General features: G+C 40.3%; 1 protein-coding gene across 8 annotated transcripts in view; it reads left to right on the top strand.

Annotated features, from left to right (window-relative positions):
- The window catches only part of LOC124872321 (nephrocystin-4-like), a 277,448-nt gene that overhangs the window by 13,301 nt on the left and 242,990 nt on the right, over window positions 1-21,157 (top strand). The gene's annotated exons all lie outside the window — the stretch shown is intronic.

The following is a 21,157-nucleotide window of genomic DNA, read 5'->3' as shown; positions in this document are numbered from 1 at the left end:
ACAAAAACTGGCGCTCTTTTGAATAAGTCCCCAATAAACAGACATTTAAACCTGAATAATCAGGAACAGAACACATGACAAAAATATTGTTTAGGCTCACTATGGTTTCACATTGTTTTCATCATTTAACTGAGCTTTCATGAGACACCTGAGATGGCTTGTCCTTGATAAGCTTTGATAGATCGGCAGAGTGGAAACAGCTGTTGCTTTTCTCTCATCTTGCAGGTGAACGACGACACCCTGCTCTAGTCTTGTAGTTGTTTTATTGTGCCTTTTTTGCTCTTTTGGTTGATAAAAGCTTGGTGTATTTTGCACCTGGGTCCTAATAAAGCATTATACATCCAATAATTATCCATACTAACTAAAGATATTTATCCATCATCTTGGAAATAAACTTTTAAATGTTTCCACATATCCCCTGCAATGTGCTCACATACCACTAGGGGTACGTGTTCCCCGGTAAGGAATCACTGCTCTAGATGATCAAAATACCAAAGTTGTGCGCATGCTAAACATTGGAATTCTTTGCTAGGTGAAAGCAGAAACTACCAAATAAAACATTAAAATAATTTTTCTAGGATCAACTTCCAATAAAGATAGAAAGTTGACTTGGTACAGTACAGACCAAAAGTTTGGACACACCTTCTCATTCAAAGAGTTTTCTTTATTTTCATGACTATGAATATTGTAGCTTCACACTGAAGGCATCAAAACTATGAATTAACACGAGGAATTATATACTGAACAAAAAAGTGTGAAACAACTGAAAATATGTCTTATATTCTAGGTTTTTTAAAGTAGCCACCTTTTGCTTTGATTACTGCTCCACACACTCTTGGCATTCTGTTGATGAGCTTCAAGAGGTAGTCACCTGAAATGGTTTTCCAACAGTCTTGAAGGAGTTCCCAGAGATGCTTAGCACTTGTTGGCCCTTTTGCCTTCACTCTGTGGTCCAGCTCACCCCAAACCATCTCGATAGGGTTCAGGTCCGGTGACTGTGGAGACCAGGTCATCTGGCGCAGCACCCCATCACTCTCCTTCTTGGTCAAATAGCCCTTACACAGCCTGGAGGTGTGTTTGGGGTCATTGTCCTGTTGAAAAATAAATGATGGTCCAACTAAACGCAAACCGGATGGAATAGCATGCCGCTGCAAGATGCTGTGGTAGCCATGCTGGTTCAGTATGCCTTCAATTTTGAATAAATCCCCAACAGTATCACCAGCAAAGCACCCCCACACCATCACACCTCCTCCTCCATGCTTCACGGTGGGAACCAGGCATGTAGAGTCCATCCATTCACCTCTTCTGCGCCGCACAAAGACACGGTGGTTGGAACCAAAGATCTCAAACTTGGACTCATCAGACCAAAGCACAGATTTCCACTGGTCTAATGTCCATTCCTTGTGTTCTTTAGCCCAAACAAGTCTCTTCTGCTTGTTGCCTGTCCTCAGCAGTGGTTTCCTAGCAGCTATTTTACCATGAAGGCCTGATTCACACAGTCTCCTCTTAACAGTTGTTCTAGAGATGTTTCTACTGCTAGAACTCTGTGTGGCATTGACCTGTTCTCTAATCTGAGCTGCTGTTAACCTACGATTTCTGAGGCTGGTGACTCGGATGAACTTATCGTCCGCAGCAGAGGTGACACTTGGTCTTCCTTTCCTGGGGTGGTCCTCACGTGAGCCAGTTTCTTTGTAGCACTTGATGGTTTTTGCGACTGCACTTGGGGACACTTTCAAAGTTTTCCCAATTGTTCGGACTGACTGACCTTCATTTCTTAAAGTAATGATGGCCACTCGTTTTTCTTTACTTAGCTGCATTTTTCTCGCCATAATACAAATTCTAACAGTCTATGTGAAGCTACAATATTCATAGTCATGAAAATAAAGACAACTCTTTGAATGAGAAGGTGTGTCCAAACGTTTGGTCTGTACTGTATGTCAAGGAATTTTGTCTTACTAAAAGTTTTGATCTTTTCATGTGATTTATAGACTTTTTTTTCCCCCATGTCAAAGCTCACTGGCCCAAAATGCTCTGGAGGCGTATGTCATCCCATATTCAGAGCTGCTAAGTGCTCAGATAAATGTCTAGCTGTAAATCTTCAACCAAGATTGAATCTGAGTACGTCGTCTTTTCTGTTCCCTTTTTTTTTACAATTCATGGCTCTTTTCAGAGCATGAATACCGCCTGTGCAAAAGGTCGTATGATTGATGCACAAAGGAGCTTACATGGCAGCAGGGACCCGTCTCCAGCCTACCTCTGTGCTTAATTCCTCCTCCCAACTGGCATTCCACACCAAGAGATATACACTTCAATTATACATGGGGACGATGGGGCTGAAGACTGCACGCCTTGCTTGAGAACTGATCAATATTTCAGTTCCACTGGGACCAAACATATCGTGGAGCAGCTGCTGCTTAACAGCTTTACACAGTGGAGTGGCACATCCCGTAATACACAGCTATATACTGTGGGTGTTTGTGTGCACAATCAAAGAAACTGAAGGGCCACAAGAGCTACGGCTGAGGTGACAGAGAGAGATGAGAGCCTCAAGGAGGTTTCAGCTGTGTGTGTGTTGTTCATTTCTTCAGTGTTTGTTGGGCTTTCATACTTGCTTTGTACTTGACTGTTCTTTCTCAGTCCTTATCTTTTTCTCTTTTCCTGTCCGTCTCCGTCTTGCATCAACACGCAAAAACACTCCGATTGTAAAACACACATACAAAGCAGCCACACACAGAGAGCCCGTCCCAACATTTCTGCTATCAGCTCTCCCTGGGGTCTGCGCTGCCTGTTTGTGTGTGGGTGTGTGTTGAGACTGAGGGGAAAGAAAGAGATTCTGCCTGTCTCGTACTTTGTTGTTCCTGGATTTGACATGTCAGTTCCATCTTTGCCTCTTTGTATCTGAAAGCTGGCACGGAGACACTGTTTTTGTTTTTTTTAATGTTGCATATTTCGTTCAATCCTGCAGCGCTGTGATGCATCCTCAAGCACACAAGGTCTGTTAAACATTTCACTCAAGATTTAACAAATGCCAGGACACCCAAACCTCTGTGACAAAGTCAGACTTTACCCAGCAAGTACTTTGATTTTTTGTTGGCGAACCACTGGATGCTGTGGAGTTTTGTTCGTGTCAGATACAAAACTATGGACACTAGGGGCACTGAAGCAAAATGGAGCCTCTTTAAGGGAAGAAGGTTTTAATATTTCTGCTTACTGTACAGTTCTTTTTGTTGTTAGCAAAAATAGTTTTTGTTAAATTTACATCTGTGTGATAAAGTTTGAGCTGTTTGAAAATATGTACATTTTAACAGCTATCCTAATTTCCTTTGGAAATTTTTGACCGTTTGCTATTTTATTTGTTTCTCCTTTGTCAGACTGAACCCTTTAATAATCGATTTCATTTAAATCAGTGCCATGGAGCAGGTTTACACACACACACACACACACACACACACACACACACACACACCCACACACACACACACCCACACACACACACACACACACACACACACTCTCTTCTTTTCCTTTTCATCAACAGAAAATGAACACACCACTCTCCCTGAGCATTAGCATCTCGGCCAAAAAGATCTACATCAAATGTGGCCGTAAAAGACATGAAAGTCCATCCAACTGGTCAAATATATTATCGACATTAAGAATTTCAGTGTGTGGCATGTGAAATCTTATGGTTTGCAAATTAAGGCCCCCAAGCAGACCTTTGTAATTGCGAAATTGCACATATTGAAGTTGCAGTGACAACTGTATTCGAAATATTGTGGAGCTTTAGTCTAAATAGATGGAAAAAGTGGACAGTGTCCCATCTGGTCTGGGAGTTTTTCGTATTTTTAGAAATACCTCCCATTGTTGTCTTTCTATGCGACCATTGCTGTGAGTTTCTGGCCTCTGGATCCTTTTGCCCTTTTGTTGCACCCAGCCACCCATTGCCATCGCTTCCAGACACACTACTCTTCTGTACTTGTGAGCATACCGTTTTGTGCCCATGTGCCTAACCACTGTATGTATCAGTTTGTTTGTTTTGGTAGTTACTAGTGCTTCCCCAACATTCTCTGTAAGCTTTAGCATCTCATCTACTAAATATATACATCCAATGTGGGCATTAAGACCAGTTAGTGTCCATCCAACACACCAAATATGTCATCAATATCTAGAGCGTTAATGTATGTTTGTATGTAAAATGCTACCGAAAATTGCGATATTTCCACACCGATATTGCGAAGGTGATTGTGATTCATTATACTGTGCAACTCTAATAGTTCCGTATCTTGATGAATTGGGGAGAGAAATATTAATTCTAGAAGAATTTTCAAAAGCTTTTGATATTACTTTGATTTAAGTTAACTCATTTGACAATGATAGCACAAAAGAACTACTAGCCAAATCCTGCTGTTATTGGGTTGTGTTGTATTGGTTGTTGTAGTTAGGCCCGAGCAGGAAAACTGCAAGGGCCTATTGTAATCGCTCGAATTCTTATTATTATTCTGGGGACTTTTGGCGGGGCAATATGGGGACTTTGCCATATCCCAAAACTCAACAAATTTTACCCAAAATTGTCCCCTGCGTGAAATTTTTGTTCTTTAATGTCGTCGTCAGTGGGCGTGGCAAAACCACTTAGCCACGCCCACAAACGTGAGATAGGCCAAACCGTAAGTCGTACAGATCTGAAATTTGGCACAATGCTAGAACTCCTCAAACCAAGAAAAAAAGTCTCTTGGGGGTATGCCCTAAAATGCACAGGAAGTCGGCCATTTTGGCTCAAAGGCCGATTTTTGCCCATTTTTTACTTTTACTCACCTCGAACTTTAACGAACTCCTCCTAGGGATTTTGAGCTATCGGGTTCATATTTGGTCAACATGCAGTTAAGGCATGGCGGATTAAAAGTTATCAAAATCCTGAGTTTTCGGCCATGTTTAGGGGGCGTGGCCGTGGCACGAAGTTGGCGTTCGCGCCAAAAGTGAAAAATTGCAATAACTTTCCCAAAGAAATTCCAAATCACACCAAAGTTGGCATGAAGGAGGACCTTCGGGTTCCCGACAATCCTATGGGGTCATATTGTGACATCATCAAAGCCACGCTCCCTCAGAACCGGAAGTCACTTTTTTCACTTGGAAAGGTGCCTCTCTGACCCTCTTGACCCAATCAACTTGAAAGTGTTTCAGAAGACAGATAACTAGTGGGTCTAACTTCGTTTGAGGCACAGTGACTTTTCATAAAAGGGCGTGGCCATGGCGGCACAGCGAAGTCAGACGTCACGCCATGGCCATACGTTTGCCTCTAATTTCCACATAGATCATCTGATCTGCAACAAATTCAATGTGATTGATCCTTCTCCAGTCTCCAACAGAGATCTCATGACATATTCGGTGGGCGTGGCCTAATTCGTCCACAGCGCCCCCTACAACATTAGAAAAAATCAGACCCAAGCCATGCTTTGACCGAGGAATCTGAAATTTGGTACACATATGTAACTTCTCAGGACCTACAAAAAACTCTATTGGAGCATTGGTCCAAACCCAACAGGAAGTCGGCCATTTTGAATTGAAGTTGCCATTTTGACCCAGTTTTGACCGTTTCTACCACGCATATCTGAGCGAACTCCTCCTACAGCTTTTGACTTACAGACATCAAAATCACTCAGTATACTCTTAAGGGATTGGGGATTAAAAGTTATCAAAAGCTTTTTGATACATGAAAGCGTGTGGGAGTGGCCACGCCTCAAAATATGACTTCTCGCCATAAAAGACTAAATTGACATAGCTCCTACAAGGAGAGTCACAGACACATGAAACCTTCTGGGATTGATCTGCCTCTATGCCTGAACAATATTCACTGATCAGATGCTGACATCATTGATGCCCCGCCCCCTCAGAACAGGAAGTATCACGTTTTCCTTTACAGACTCAATGTTTGATGTTCTTCACCTAATCAATGTGAAACTGTCCCAAGTAACAGATAACATCATGGTCTTAGACAGTCGCCAGTACTTACTGCTTTAGCTGGAGAGTGTGAATATGATGGCGTGGCGTATTATGATGTCACGCCACGGCCATACGTTTGCCTCTAAATTAGACATGCATGGTCTGATTCACTCCAAACTGAATATTCTTGATCTTTGTCAGCCCCCAAACAGCTCTATTGGATTACATTTAAATTTGGATCAATAGCGCCCCCTAGGACACTTCAAGGGCTATATCTCCCTCATACATCATCGGATCCACTTGAAATGTAGTATACATGACCATGACTTAATGATGGACATGTTGACACAGTCTATTGATGATGTCTTTTTAGCCCCACCCACAAACAAACAAGCGAGTGCAGCTTCCATCTGGAAGGTCAGATTTACTCGAAATTTTGAATGCTTTTTGCCAGACTGAAACTCTGCATGACCAAAGATCATATGACATGTTGCTCACAGTACCACTTAGTGACGACGTGTTGAAGTGAAGCGGTGTCATCGTCGGTGGCGTGTATGAGGCGATGCCAGGCTCCTGCGGTCGCTCGACAGCCCGAGTTGCGCTGAGGGGTGCGAGGGCCTTCAAAGCTGCTTGCAGGTTTCTAGTTGTTATTTATATTTGCAAGATATGCAAGTGTTGGAGTCATCCATTTTGGTCGCACACTGGAACATGCGCAGCTCAACAGACATCGCAGCTCTCACATCACCGTGATTATAAATCCGGCGAAAAAAAAAAAAGAAGTTTCGTGGCCATTTTCCGCGTGTCTCATGGGACGACGCAACGGAAGCGCATATCTGGAGACACAAGAGCTTGCGGGCGAACTTTTGCTCCATAAAGCCATTCCCGGAAGAGCTTGAAAGCTGGAAATCTGTGTGATACAAGAAGGTCAGAAGATTCATATACCAATTGAAAACCACGCCGACACCCGGCGACATGCTTTACGTTTTTAACTCATGAGTGCTGTAAGATGGAGACACCAGAGGCTGAAGTCTCATACCCGGGGTTGCAACATACAGAGACAGCTATGCAGGCAGCCCAAGAAGAATCTCTTTTACCAAAAAGAGGGCGTACATCTGTGATTTGGATACATTTTGGGTTCAAGAAGCTGCTACTGCAGCTCTACCTCTGCCTCATCTGTTGTCATTTGATACACATATATTGCTGCACTAAAATGTATTTTTCTCATTTGTGACAGTTCAGTTAAATGTTATGGAACCCACGAGGGGACATGGAGGAATTTCTTTTCTTTTTATCCCCACGCAATACTTTTTGCGTTCTCACGCAATAGCCTTTGCGTTATCTCGCAATACTTTGTAGGATAGTTTCCAAACCAGATAACTACAAAGACTGAACAATCACAACACCCGTTTTTGATATTTATTGAGTTTTATTTTTAAATCGGCCTTAGATAAAAGGATCTTCAATCATACTTAAAGACAATTATTATCCACAAGCTGTCAAACTACTGAACTGTGGACAATAATACTGCACTAAACCACATCTGTGACACTTTATTTGCTTATTACTGCTGCATGATGTGTACATTTTGTTTTGCACGCCATTAGTGCTTTTGTTTTGATTTGAACGATTCTTCTCATATTAAGCATTTAATCGCATTGTTGACTGCATGTCAACCTGCATATGACAAATAAACCATACCGATGCCATATCAGTGCTGTTTGTTTTGTGAGCAGTTTGTCATCTGTGCTGCTGTTCCAAAATGCACAGTTTTATCAAGGTGATTAACAACTTTTGCGAGCGAACGCAAAAGTATTGCGTGGGGACGCAAAATAAAAAAAATGCCCCATGTCCCTTGGGGGCTCTGTAAAATGTCACTTTAAAATAAAGTTGGAAAAAAGTAAGCAATGATATTATTTTTTCATATTTTTCAGAGAATAACTGAAAAATTGTGGTATATCATGTGACATTTTGTGGTTTTGGTTAATAATTTGTAATTATTAAAGAGCTTTGAGCCCATAATCACAACACCAGAGGACATCTCTGATTTCTATTTGTAAGTAATGATTTTTGGTTAAGAAATTAATTTTTTTCCAATTATAATTTTAAACTATAATTCTTGATAAATATTAATTAATCAATAATCATAATTCTTACACAAGTGCTGTGCAACTAACTGGTGCGTATAATGTTCACAAGGAAGCAGTCAGTAGTTTAGAAGAACATTTTCACTTTCCCAAAACTTTCGGGTGTCTTGTTGGAAGTTTTTTTACTTACCTGTCACACACACTGTATGCATACCAGTCTCATCTGTCTATCTGCAATCCAGTGACATATTGGCCATAAGGGAGCCTGAAGCCTCAGTTCTTGTCATTTTCACTGCCTCTCTATCATTTACTCTGCCATCGCTCATCACTACTATGCTTGTGACTGTCAGAAGATTTCACACCAAAAGGATTTGTGATGCCGATACCCACTGGTTCTGTGCCTGCAAAATGACTCGCTGAATCTCTTCTCCTTTCTCTTTCTCCTTCTCTATCTCTTCTCATCCTGGTGCCAAACTTGTATCAGACATCTTCATATAGAGCCTATGAAATCAAAGCATTGCAGCCAAGAATCTGCCAAAAGCATTTGTCTGCTTTACCTCTGAATCTTTGAGTTGAGCAGGATGATTTGAATACTCAACAGTCTCATTGTGGACGCTTTTGAGATGCAGTGAACGTAGACGTTGTTTAGCAGAAACTTACAATATGTGCACACATAGAATCTTTTTTTTGTGTGCATTTTGTGTGCTTTTCTGCCTTTTTAGTGTTCAGTTACATGCTACCTGTAACTTGTTATCCAAGTCCCAGACAGACAGACAGACAGACAGACAGACGATACTTTGTTTTGTCAAGAGCTTTCCAATGACCATCTCCAGAGTGTAGTGTAAATATACTTTGATAGTCGTGTAAAAGGTTCCTAATTCGCACATTTAGCACTATTAGTCAGATACTGAAACAAAAGAAGCTGTTATACACAATTCCAGTTAATGCATACAAAAGCATGCTCCTGCTCATTGCAGCTTATTCTTCCCTTTTCCTAAAATAATTTCCTTACCTGAAAATATACCACACAAAACCATCTTAATCTGATGTGAAATTATAAAGCGGCATTAACCCTTATTGTCTTACCTGTAGAAGGTCCACTCAGTGGTACATGGCCAGAGTAATTAAAAAAAATATATTACTTGAGGTCATTTGTTGTTCTTTACATTCTCCCAGCATCGCTCCCTCACACTTTTATTTACCCCTTCTTTTTCATGGACAAGTCCTCTGTCACCCACAAATGGATCTTAGCCTAATGCCCCGGAAGCTGCTGAGGGGTTGGTTGTTGATGGTGACTTCATACTACAAGCCTCCATGTTGATGATCTTTTAATGCCACCATATTGCTCCTCTTCCATCTTTACTTAAGTTATAGCTATTAGATATGTACCCCTGCAAAAATCAGTTGCCGCTTTGTTAGCAGTTGCTGCAATGTACAGGTCCTTCTCAAAATATTAGCATATTGTGATAAAGTTAATTATTTTCCTTAATGTCATGATTAAAATTTTACATTTATATATTTTAGATTCATTACACACTAACTGAAATATTTCAGGTCTTTTATTGTCTTAATACGGATGACTTTGGCATACAGCTCATGAAAACCCAAAATTCCTATCTCACAAAATTAGCATATCATTAAAAGGGTCTCTAAACGAGCTATGAACCTAATCATCTGAATCAACGAGTTAACTCTAAGCACCTGCAAAAGATTCCTGAGGCCTTTAAAACTCCCAGCCTGGTTCATCACTCAAAACCCCAATCATGGGTAAGACTGCCGACCTGACTGCTGTCCAGAAGGCCACTATTGACACCCTCAAGCAAGAGGGTAAGACACAGAAAGAAATTTCTGAACGAATAGGCTGTTCCCAGAGTGCTGTATCAAGGCACCTCAGTGGGAAGTCTGTGGGAAGAAAAAAGTGTGGCAGAAAACGCTGCACAACGAGGTGACCGGACCCTGAGGAAAATTGTGGAGAAGGGCCGATTCCAGACCTTGGGGGACCTGCGGAAGCAGTGGACTGATTCTGGAGTAGAAACATCCAGAGCCACCGTGCACAGGCGTGTGCAGGAAATGGGCTACAGGTGCCGCATTCCCCAGGTCAAGCCACTTTTGAACCAGAAACAGCGGCAGAAGTGCCTGACCTGGGCTACAGAGAAGCAGCACTGGACTGTTGCTCAGTGGTCCAAAGTACTTTTTTCGGATGAAAGCAAATTCTGCATGTCATTCGGAAATCAAGGTGCCAGAGTCTGGAGGAAGACTGGGGAGAAGGAAATGCCAAAATGCCAGAAGTCCAGTGTCAAGTACCCACAGGGTCTGGGGTGCCGTGTCAGCTGCTGGTGTTGGTCCACTGTGTTTTATCAAGGGCAGGGTCAATGCAGCTAGCTATCAGGAGATTTTGGAGCACTTTATGCTTCCATCTGCTGAAAAGCTTTATGGAGATGAAGATTTCATTTTTCAGCACGACCTGGCACCTGCTCACAGTGCCAAAACCACTGGTAAATGGTTTACTGACCATGGTATCACTGTGCTCAATTGGCCTGCCAACTCTCCTGACCTGAACCCCATAGAGAATCTGTGGGATATTGTGAAGAGAACGTTGAAAGACTCAAGACCCAACACTCTGGATGAGCTAAAGGCCGCTATCGAAGCATCCTGAGCCTCCATAAGACCTCAGCAGTGCCACAGGCTGATTGCCTCCATGCCACGCCGCATTGAAGCAGTCATTTCTGCAAAAGGATTCCCGACCAAGTATTGAGTGCATAACTGTACACGATTATTTGAAGGTTGACGTTTTTTGTATTAAAAACACTTTTCTTTTATTGGTCGGATGAAATATGCTAATTTTGTGAGATAGGAATTTTGGGTTTTCATGAGCTGTATGCCAAAATCATCCGTATTAAGACAATAAAAGACCTGAAATATTTCAGTTAGTGTGCAAAGAATCTAAAATATATGAATGTTACATTTTCATCATGACATTATGGAAAATAATGAACTTTATCACAATATGCTAATATTTTGAGAAGGACCTGTATAACCTCTCATTAGGGCAGACATGTGTGGTGCCTGGTGTTGCTGCAGATGCAAGCTGTTTTTCTAAATGACATCTCCCAGTGCTTCAGTGGCACTCAAGTAACAAAAGCTCACAGCATTAGCTTATTGTACAGCTCAGTTAAAAAGCTTGTTTGCATTGGTTGGAATATGGCATAAACATGGTGCGTTACATGAGCCAACTACCTTGGGTGTTTTTATGGCAAAACAAAAACAAAAAAACAAACCTAGAGGTGCAACAGAGTAATTCTGTTTTTTTAGATCATCACAAACTGTATGATGATTGCAGTAAGGGAAAGTTTGCTTTTACAGTGTTGTTTGTGCTCTTTCACATTTCTTCACATTACAACACACTTGAGTGTATTTCATTGGGAACTGATGTAAAAGACCAACACAAAGTACTGCATAATTGTAAAGGGGAAGGGCAATGATGTGTGGTTTTCAAAATTGTTCACAAATAAAAGTCTGAAGTGTTGCATGCATTTCTGTCAACCCTTTTCAGTGTGATATCTGAACGATATCCTGTGCAGCCAACTGCTTTCAGAATGTTTCTAATAGGAACATGGGGTCAAATTATGTGTACCTCAATTGTAGTATAAATTCAGCTGTTCCGTAAAGGCTTCACAGAGGTATTGTGGAGAACACTTGAGAACAACCAGCATCATAAAGGCCCAGGAACTCAGCAGGAGACACCGCAAACATGGGGAAGAACGAACTCTAACGCTCAATCCATCATCCAAACATGGAAAGAAAATAGCACAACTGCAAACCTAACCAGACACAGCTATCCATCTTGACTGGCAGGCTTAGCAAAGAGTGCATTTATTAGGAAACAAACCAGGGGGTCCAGACATTCACATCTCAGACAAGGTAAAATATTACCTGTGGCCTACATACCCAATGTGTGCAGTCCAAAACTTGTGGAGGGAAACTGACACCGTACATTACCCTGAAAACACCATCTCTCAGGTCAGGGACAGGGAAACTGATCAGAGTTGATGGACGGAGGGTGTAAAAACACTTAGGTTGGAGGTTCACCTTCCAAAAGCACCACTGCCCAAAAGCTAAATGCAAATTTTAACCAGGTGACAGTTTGTGGAAAATGTCCAGTCCGACTGAGCTATTTTGCAAAGCAAAATGGGAAAACCTTCAGTCTCTAGATGTTTCTGCAAAATATTGACTCAGAGGCTGAATACATACACACCTTATATTTGTTTCTCAAAAATATCTTTTTTTTCTCTGCTTCACACATATACACTACTTTGTGTTGGTCAATCACATACAGTTCGCATAAAATATATGAGATTTTTGGCTGTAAAATGGCAGAATGTGGAAAGGTTCTAGCGATATGAGTACTTCTACAAAGCCTTACATTCAGCTTTTAATTAAGCCTGACAAAATAGTTATGATGAAACAGAAAGTTTGCTTTTGGGCCACATCATAAGCAGGATGCAACACACTATCAACAGTCTCATACATTATACATGCCTATTAAGCAGTCACTAATTCCATACAATTTGGTTTGCCCCCATTTTAATATAATCTGAGTTCACATAAATTAAATTCAACACAATACAATTCCAGTATGCTGCTATGTAAAATAACACAATGCTCCACAGTTTACAGTTTGACAAGTAGTGTTTCAAAAACCTATGAGGGCTCAAAGTAACAAAAATGAACTTGAAATGAATCGAAGGTGTGAAATACTGAACATGGTAAAACTGAGTGTCAACGTGTGATTAATTTCGCCTCTGTGAAAATTAGAATCCGTGAAATTGGAGGTCATTAAAATGATAACATGGTAAATATTTATGTCATAAATATTAAGGTCATCAAATTAAACATTGCTTCTTTTTATTCACTGCCTTGATTTTAGCGCCCCCGTTTTTACCGCTTCAGTTTTATCATTCATCACGTTCACAGTGTAATTTTTGTTTCTTCCGGTAGATCGGAATACGGCAGCAGCCCCGGCACGACAGCGGAGGTTTGTAGTCCGTGACCCACAATTTCCCATAAGTCATTGCGGGTCAAAGCGGATTGGTTGAGCTGGGGTGACAATGGCGGATCACGGTGGCAAAAATTGTGAATACAAAATGTAAATAATATGCTTTCTGTGACCCTAAATACAATTTTAAGATGTTTTTAGGCGAACTCAAATTCTACTCAGTTTGTTAAGATTCCCCTTAATTTAAGAAAAGAGGTTCGGCGTTTCTCTGCGCCAGCTCGCTTCGGCAGCTGTCAGCCGACTGAGCAGTTTTCCCTCCCTCCTCCGGAGAAGGCGCCTGATTCTTGGCTCGTCGTGTTGAACCTACCACTGGGTTTAACTACTGGGTGGAACCCACATTTGTCATTGTCTTTTTCTTGTTCCCATGGAAATAAACCTTTGAAAATATTGGACTCTTTTGAATAACAGGCTACTATCTAAACCACAAACCCATGGTGCACATCAGTGATTATTAGTGTAGTTTGGTTGATTTGTTTCCTTTGACAAATAGTCACCACACATAGTCTGAAAATAATCTTACTGCATCCCACTCAAATTGGCCATTTTTGAGAGCGCTGTATGCTGGGTTGTGGAGCCTAGAGAACTTGCAGCAGATCGTTTATTGCCCCATTTCCATATAACGGCGAGCGATATCACTGCCTACTAGGAGTGGCCATGGACTACAAATACTTCGCTGTCACGCAGGGGCTGCTGTCATATTCCAATCTACCGGAAGTAACAAAAATTACACTGGGAACGCGATGAAGTGGTAAAAATGGAGCCGCTAAAATCAAAGCAGTGAATGAAAACAGGCAACGTTAAATTTGATAACCTTAATATTTACAACATTAATATTTACCATGTTATCATTTTAATGACATCCAAATTCACAGATTATAATTTTCACAGAGGCAATATTAATTACAAGTTGGTTTTTATGGCACTCAATTTTACCATGTTCAGTATTTCACACCTTCAATTCATTTCGTTATTTTTGGTTACTTTGACCCCTCATAAAAAAAGCACTTGTAAAGCACTCTTTAAATGTTTTTATGATTAAACAACTGAAGGATGCTGAATAATGAGCCGTGTTGCAGAGTGCCCTGACTACTGCCAGCACCTTCAGCAATGAGCAGAAAACCTTTCTTCAAAGAGACTAGTAAACACCATCTAAACCCATCAAACATTTGGCTTTTGTCCTCAGCACTTAAGGAGACGATCTGCTTTCATTACCAAGTCAAATGTCTCTGCATTGAGTACAGCTGTTTATCTCCTCCAGCCTGCAGTGATGGAAACGTAACTCTTGGCTGAACATCCACGATACAAATCCCAAATCTTTCTGCTAAAGCAGCATTTGAACATTGTTTGACTGAATTGAATTTAAAGAAGATAAAGGTAATGACACTTCCATAGCAAAGCAATACTATTCTGAAAAGTGCCAAGAATAAAAGACGATGATCTTGGGGAAGAGATTCCTGCTCCCCTCACTCCCACATCCGATCTGGAGTCTATAATTTTGGACTGAGAAAAGTATACTCAAGGGTGAAACCCATTGAAGGTCAGACTTTGTAGGAGTGGTCGCCCCATCATTCTAGATCGGAGCATGCTGTGCCCAGAGAAATGACAGGAATCCCAAAAGCTTCATTTTAGACTCCACAGGACTCAGCATGTTGAACTTCTCATGGCAGCACAGTTATATAAAGACTGAATAAATTTGACTTCAGTGAATCAATTCAAAACACCCAGATTAAACTTTAGTTAAACACAGGCAAATGTAGTCCAGTTCAAAAAAGCTCTGTTAAATCTAATAAGAATTTGTCAAGTTCACTTCAATAAATTTGATTATCAATAACATTAGTAGCATTAGGTATTAGAAATTAACAAAAAGCAGTCCACATATCAAATACCACGCATGGCAGTAAATCTTCCACTGGATTCAATACCTAGTCAATCCCCAGTCCTATGGCATGTATACGGGGCAGGTGTTAGTCTAGAGGAGAAAACCTATCTTTTAATAAAAAGAGACCTCCAGCAGAATCACCCCTGGATTTGATGCTGCTGTCTGCCTCCACCACCTAGGAATAAAAGTACAGTTGGGCCACCAACAGATACAAAAGTACTCGCTGAAGAAAATAAAAAATGACCTGCAGGGATTTTTTCAGGATGCTGCCAAGAAAAACCTTCTTCTCTCTAAAACTCCTTGGCAGAAAAGCTTAGGTTACAAAGTTGGATCTAAGCAAAGCGACTTATGATACGATGCCCTTAAGACCAGATGATACCAAATTAAAGAAGTTAGGCTACAATACATAGCAGCAAATTTCATGAAAATCAGCCTCAACACCCTGATACAACTTGATTGTTTAGGCTTGTTGTGCAGTCTTTCTGAGTTCCTCTATCACCTATAGGGAAGTGTGAGACCATCTGTTGTCCAAACAAATGATCTCAAGAGGTCGATTTGTGAGTGGTAGAGGTGGCTTTAAGGGGCTCACTATAGTGGCCTTCATGTATGAGAATAATCTCAAGCAAAACCTAAACCAATTTGCTGAAGGCAAAGATAATTTAGTCCTCTGCCACCTGGAAAAGAAAAAATGTATATGTAATACAGTTTGTTGACTAGCGATACGCATGATCAAAACAAAGTATCCCTAATGGTAAAAGACATGATGGACCTCCCTCTTAAATTATTCTCCATACATCAGGGTCCAAGAAAAGATTTAATCCAAAAAAATGGCCTTTATTTTGTTGTCAAAGTTGGGTTACAATAAAGAAATCTTGGTGAAACAAGATTTTAAATTCATGAATACTAAATAGCACATATCTTAACATGGGATATGTTTTCCTTTGAAAATATAGTTAAATTGCTATGAATTGATGAGTTTAATTTTAACTCCCACACAGCCTTTGTCAGATCATGTTCAGCAAATTGCCGTGGGGGTAACAATTTGGTGACCAAAATCCCTTATCAGACTGTTAGGAGAACGTCAACCTTTTATGCTTTCTTCTTTCGCTCTGACGTGCTTATATTTGGAAATATTGTTTTAAAATATTGCATCTTTAAAACATTAATTTAGCTGAAAGGAAAACTGCAGAAACTTTAAATTTGAATATATGTTCCTAGTCATATCGGAAGGTTACTATGCTGAAATTCCTCTGTATTTCAGGGTAGCCTAAATTGACTTCTTTATTTTCTGATGATGTCATCATGTTGTTCTTTGTAATTTAGAATAATAACATGAGTTGTGCTCCACATCAAGTGGATCAGAGAGAATTTATGGGTCTCTTTATGGTATTGAGGCCTTTGTGCTGTGTAAAACAGGGTGGTTCTGCCGCAGGAAGGCTATTATTTTCAATTTGAGCACATCTGAGCCTGTGTACAATTGCATCTACCTGGCACAGACAACACAAAGGCTCCCAAAAAGTTTTACTGTCTCTGAGCTTGTACAGAAATTGGAGGTCAACCAAATGTACCCACATCCTGAATGAAAATGTTTTTGATTTCTATTCATCACCAGTAGGGTGAGATCAACAATTATGTTGCTTTGTCCGCAGTGCAAAACACTTAAAGCAGTGCAACAACTAGAACAAAATTAAATGATTCATCTAAGAAAAGAAAAGGATATTCATAATGAAGTGGTGAGTTACCTGATTGAAATGGAGATAAATCAATCTGCTAAAGTTGCGGGGTGAATTGTTTTGTGCTTGTGCATGTCTCATACATGAAACTGATCAAAACCCTTTCCCTGCAGTTTAGTCACAACAGCTTTCGGTTTATTATAATGCCGTGTCTAATGTGAATATGCAGTGTCCTCGGGATATTAGGAATCACCTTCCAAATGCTACACGTGTGTTGTGCTTTTATTTTGAAAGCCCCAGAACTGCTCGAATGGCAGCAACAGTTGATGCTTCAAGCCAAACAAAGTACCTTGGACAGTGCACCATCTGTCCTTGTTTATAGGTCATTTCCCTGATGTGATTTTCAACATGCTGTTTGTTGGTCATTATTATTATTATGCATGTCATTTTCTTCTTGGTTCTTTCAGCAGAATGCTTCATCTCACTCAGACTTGAAGAGAACAAGGAATTTCTTTTTTTTTTTTTCTTTATTCTCATTTGCCAGACCATAATTTGTTTCCTTTATTGCTAAGAAGCAATGTACCCTGCTCACTTATACAATACTAGGGATTTTGTACCAGTGCCCTTGGCTAAGGAAATCTACCCTTCTGTGATTGGAGCAATAATGCAGATAAGGACATTAATATTTTAGAGCAGCATATGTGGCCTTCCAGACCAAACCTCTCCCATCCCATCATATTCTGCAAATATCAGAAATACACAGCTAAAGAAGTATGATGAACAGTTAAGGGAGTTTATGAGCTGTCTCCAGTTGAGAAAGTGTGGAGAATTTTAAAAAGAACAATACGATAAATATGACCCTGTTCCGCTAATTAGAATATTTCCGCTGGCAGATGAGGGCAAAATATGCTTAAAATTCTTTAATGCTAGTTATTCTCAGTCCAAGGATGTTTTTACATAGTTGTAAGGAGGAATGGCAAAATAGCAAAAGCACCTAATGGACTAACCCCTCTGTATGACAACACATTTGGGCTATTGTTCAGATACAAGACGACAGAAACAGTGCAAAGTGAAGATTACATTTCAAAACAGAAAACCCTGAAATTCTGAGATGAATACAGAGCCGGCGCTACCCAACGTGACCCCCTGGGCAGGATTTTATATGGTGCCCCCACCAACCACCCCCAGCCCCCGGCATTGGTGATTTCCATACACACACAAAAGACATCAAATAGCAATGTTTTTACCACTGTCTTTAATTTGTAAGATAACATGTAGCCCACTTTACCTGCTTAACAAATTACAAATAAATACCTTGTCAAAAAATAAAAACCCTGTAAATGAGTGAATAAATAATAATAGTAAACTAAATAAAATATCTAAACAACTATATACAAATCTTTGTGCAAAAAAGACATTTTACAGACCTCTAGTGGTGCTTTTTATTACCTTATCCACTAGAGTCATAAACTGGTACTACCTACTCAACATCATCTCTCTTGCTAAAGCTGTAACTTCCTAGATTAATTGTAGTAATATTAATTATTAATTTACATTTGAATCTGTGTTAGCTAGGTTTAGTAGTTGAAGGCACATTTTTTTGTCACGCCCCCTGGAGGCCACATTGCCCTTAGCGTTTCCCTGTTTTGTCTAATGTGCCAGTTGGCTCTGGATGAATACAATATATGTACCTGGAAAATTTTGATGTTTAAAGCTCTTGAATATGCAAGAGAAAGACTAAAACTTTCCACTAATGGTAAATGGTCTGTACAGGTCCTTCTCAAAATATTAGCATATTGTGATAAAGTTCATTATTTTCCATAATGTCATGATGAAAATTTAACATTCATATATTTTAGATTCATTGCACACTAACTGAAATATTTCAGGTATTTTATTGTCTTAATATGGATGATTTTGGCATACAGCTCATGAAAACCCAAAATTCCTATCTCACAAAATTAGCATATTTCATCCGACCAATAAAAGAAAAGTGTTTTTAATACAAAAAACGTCAACCTTCAAATAATCATGTACAGTTATGCACTCAATACTTGGTCGGGAATCCTTTGGCAGAAATGACTGCTTCAATGCGGCGTGGCATGGAGGCAATCAGCCTGTGGCACTGCTGAGGTCTTATGGAGGCCCAGGATGCTTCGATAGCGGCCTTTAGCTCATCCAGAGTGTTGGGTCTTGAGTCTCTCAACGTTCTCTTCACAATATCCCACAGATTCTCTATGGGGTTCAGGTCAGGAGAGTTGGCAGGCCAATTGAGCACAGTGATACCATGGTCAGGTAACCATTTACCAGTGGTTTTGGCACTGTGAGCAGGTGCCAGGTCGTGCTGAAAATTGAAATCTTCATCTCCATAAAGCTTTTCAGCAGATGGAAGCATGAAGTGCTCCAAAATCTCCTGATAGCTAGCTGCATTGACCCTGCCCTTGATAAAACACAGTGGACCAACACCAGCAGCTGACACGGCACCCCAGACCATCACTGACTGTGGGTACTTGACACTGGACTTCTGGCATTTTGGCATTTCCTTCTCCCCAGTCTTCCTCCAGACTCTGGCACCTTGATTTCCAAATGACATGCAGAATTTGCTTTCATCCGAAAAAAGTACTTTGGACCACTGAGCAACAGTCCAGTGCTGCTTCTCTGTAGCCCAGGTCAGGCGCTTCTGCCACTGTTTCTGGTTCAAAAGTGGCTTGACCTGGGGAATGCGGCACCTGTAGCCCATTTCCTGCACACGCCTGTGCACGGTGGCTCTGGATGTTTCTACTCCAGACTCTGCTTCCGCAGGTCCCCCAAGGTCTGGAATCGGCCCTTCTCCACAATTTTCCTCAGGGTCCGGTCACTTCTTCTCGTTGTGCAGTGTTTTCTGCCACACCTTTTCCTTCCCACAGACTTCCCACTGAGGTGCCTTGATACAGCACTCTGGGAACAGCCTATTCGTTCAGAAATTTCTTTCTGTGTCTTACCCTCTTGCTTGAGGGTGTCAATAGTGGCCTTCTGGACAGCAGTCAGGTCGGCAGTCTTACCCATGATTGGGGTTTTGAGTGATGAACCAGGCTGGGAGTTTTAAAGGCCTCAGAAATCTTTTGCAGGTGTTTAGAGATAACTCGTTGATTCAGATGATTAGGTTCATAGCTCGTTTAGAGACCCTTTTAATGATATGCTAATTTTGTGAGATAGGAATTTTGGGTTTTCATGAGCTGTATGCCAAAATCATCCGTATTAAGACAATAAAAGACCTGAAATATTTCAGTTAGTGTGCAATGAATCTAAAATATATGAATGTTAAATTTTCATCATGACATTATGGAAAATAATGAACTTTATCACAATATGCTAATATTTTGAGAAGGACCTGTACTTATATAGCGCTTTGTCAAGTTCGAGGACTCCAAAGCGCTTTACACTATAATTAGTGATCCACTGATACATACGCACAGTCACACACTGACAGTGGTAACAGTGTGACAGTTGCCCTGGGGCAAACTGACAGGCTAGTGTCTTGCTCAAGGACACAACTGAGACGGACGGAGTGTGGGTTAGAATCAGTAACCTATCACCTACCGATTATAGATGGGTTAAAGGAACCCCTACCACCTGAGCCGCGGTCGCCCAAGTTCAAGCTCAAATACAACTTTACAAGAATAAAACTAAAATATTTGTTTGTAAAGTGAGAAATTCACAAGAAAAAGAGTCAAAACCTCCAGGTTTAAAGTGTCAGATTCAGCTGAAAAAATAGGATTGTTTTGTATTATTAAGTCATACATTTTTAACAAAAAGTCCAATCTTATTCTTGTAAATAAATGCCTTTAATACTGAAAGAAATACTTAATAACATTTCAGCATCAGAGAGAATCCAAATTATTTGACTTCGAAACCTTCAATTAATCCAGAGTGAGTACAGAACAACAGCATACAGATGTTGCAAATGCACCTTTTCTATTAGATATGTGTATATTGTACATTGTAAATTTGTATATTCTGTAATGCAGAATATTGTATTGTACATTGTATATTGTACATTGTAAATTGTAAATTTGTATATTCTGTAATGCAAAAACAGAACAAAAGAGCAAAATGTACCGGAGGCAAATTCCTTGTTTGTATGTACGAACTTGGCAATAAAGCTGATTCTGATTCTAAAATGTCTGAGATTTTTTTGGTTTGTTTTAGAAAATTAACTGCTCCTACTGTACGGTTTATTATTCCTCCTCTATCTGTAATGACCCTGGCACACAGTTGAACCTTTGTGTCTATCCAGTCTTATACAAGCTTACTGTGGCTTTCAGATCTTAGATCTACTGACTGTTTGCTCTTGGTTCTGCTGAGGTCTTGTCAGGCACACAAAGGTCAGACCATGATGAAAGCAGCTGCCCCTGGTGTTTTTAATTACGTTTTAACCTCCCACTGTCTGGAAATAGAAATAGAACTAAAAGTAAATGTAAAAATGTTTATTGTTTTAATTGACACTTTCTTTTATAAAATCCAACCATCTGCATTAAGGTCAACTAAC

This window comes from Girardinichthys multiradiatus, chromosome 1, assembly GCF_021462225.1.
Source record: "Girardinichthys multiradiatus isolate DD_20200921_A chromosome 1, DD_fGirMul_XY1, whole genome shotgun sequence".
Classification (NCBI taxonomy): domain Eukaryota; kingdom Metazoa; phylum Chordata; class Actinopteri; order Cyprinodontiformes; family Goodeidae; genus Girardinichthys; species Girardinichthys multiradiatus.
The sequence above is the reverse complement of the archived record's forward strand: the minus strand, read 5'-3'. Positions and strand labels throughout refer to the sequence as shown.